The 2,028-nt window shown below is 49.8% G+C and overlaps 1 protein-coding gene across 5 annotated transcripts in view; it reads right to left on the bottom strand.

Moving 5' to 3' along the window:
• The window catches only part of ift20 (intraflagellar transport 20 homolog (Chlamydomonas)), a 17,139-nt gene that overhangs the window by 6,624 nt on the left and 8,487 nt on the right, over positions 1-2,028 (bottom strand). The window lies entirely within an intron of this gene.

Here is a 2,028-nt window from a genome sequence, read left to right as displayed (position 1 = left end):
ATTATTGCATAGTCCCTCATAATTTCACCTAGCTTATCACTACAGTGATGTGTTGTACAGTCTGATTGCTGTGGGGAGGAATGACCTGCGGTAACGCTCCTTACAATGGGGATGTTAACAGTCTCGTGCTAAAAGAACTGTTGAGAGCCACCGTGTGGTTGCGGGTGATGGGAGGGGTTATGCATGATGGATGTTAGAAGGATGCTGGTAAAACTGTCTGCCACCTCCTCGATGGAATCCAGACAGCAGTCCAGGACAGAACCAGCTCTCTTAACCAGTTTGTTGAGTCTCTTTCTGTCCCTGACCGTGCTACCTCCTGCCCAACCCACAACAGCGTAAAAAACTGCAGATGCCACCACAGTATCATAAAATGTCCGAAGGAATGCCCCGTGCACACCAAAGGACCTCAGTCTTCTAAACAAGTGGAGGCGGCTCTGGCCCTTCCTGTACAGGGCATCTGTGTTGTTGGCCCAATCCAGTTTTATTGTTGAGGTGGACTCCCAGGTATTTAAAGGTGTCCACAATCTCAAAGTCCGACGTGTAGAGGGTGAACAGAAAGGGGGAAAGCACCATTCCCTGGGGTGCCCCGTGCTGCAGACTACCACATCCGACACACAGTCCCACAGCCTTATGAACTGAGGTCTGTTTGTGAGGTAGTTTATGAATCATTCAGACAGGTGTTGGTCCACACCTGCCCCCTCCAACTTCCCCCTCAGCAGTGATGGCTGGATTGTGTTGAAAGCACTGGAGAAGTCAAAGAACATGACCCTCACAAGACTTCCGGGGGACTCCAGGCGAGATAGGGCATTTAGATAATAGCGTCGTCTACCCCGATGCCAGGTTGATATGCAAACTGCAGCGGGTCCAGCGCTGAGCTCACTTGGGCACGGAGGTGGCAGAGGACAATCCTCTCCATGGTCTTCATCAGGTGGGAGGTCAGGGCAACGGGTCTATAGTGGTTTGCGGATGAGTTATTTTAGGAACTGGGACCACACAGGATGTCTTCCACAGAACCGGAACTCGCTCCAGGCTAAGACTCAGATTAAACATGTACAGGACCACCTCAGTGAGCTGGTCTGCACACTCCTTGAGGACCCTGGGGCTGATGTGGTCAGGGCCTGTGGCCTTCCTGGCTTTAATCGTCCTTAACTCCCTCCTGACCTGGTCCTCCATGAGGCTAAGGGGACGGGTGGGTGGTGACTGTTCAGGAGTTGTGGGCTGTTGGGAACCCCCCATGACAGTGGGAGGAGGGGCGAGGTCTGGCTGAGGTGTGAGCAGCTGCAGCTGTGAGGGGACAACTGACCTGGAGAGGTGAGACGGGGGGGCTAGCACGGTGGGGGCTAAGGACTTGGTAGAGTCAAATCTGTTAAAAAACAGATTCAGTTCATTTGCCCAGGCCTTGTCCCCCGCGACCTGGTGACCATCACCACTTTTACCATGACCCGAGATGTGTTTCAGGCCTCTCCACACCTCACGCATGTTGTTATTCTCCATGCTCTGCTCCAGCTTCTTCCTGTAGCTAGCCTTGCACCTCCGGATCATGTACTTTAGTTCCCGCTGCACTCTGCTCAGCTCCTCCTTGTCCCCTGAGAGGAAAGCCCTCTTCTTCTAATTTAGCAGTACTTTTAAGTCGGGGCTCACCCACTGCTTCTTGTTAGGAAAACACTGTACTGTCCTGGATGGTATTTTCCATCATATTTTTTATATTGACTTATACAATTGTGTGTTATGTAAATAATATGTCTGTCTTTTAAGCCGAGAGCTGCCTAATGGCAATAAAGGTTCTTGACAACTGTATTTTGTTGCCTTGTCCTTGTACATGTACATGCGTAATGACAAAGCTGATTCTAATCTAATCTTATTTCAATATATTGCTGCATGTAGCACATGTATTTGCTCAGTCCCTCCGTGCCTTGCTCTGTTTGTCCTGTCACACACACAAAGTGTGATGACACACCGTCTGTGAACAGCTCCTCCTCTTTGCGTTTTTTTTTTTTTTTTTTTACAAACATTTTTAAAATACGGTGT

This window comes from Monopterus albus, unplaced genomic scaffold (genome assembly GCF_001952655.1).
Source record: "Monopterus albus unplaced genomic scaffold, M_albus_1.0 scaffold26.1, whole genome shotgun sequence".
In the NCBI taxonomy this organism is placed as follows: Eukaryota; Metazoa; Chordata; class Actinopteri; order Synbranchiformes; family Synbranchidae; genus Monopterus; species Monopterus albus.
The sequence above is the reverse complement of the archived record's forward strand: the minus strand, read 5'-3'. Positions and strand labels throughout refer to the sequence as shown.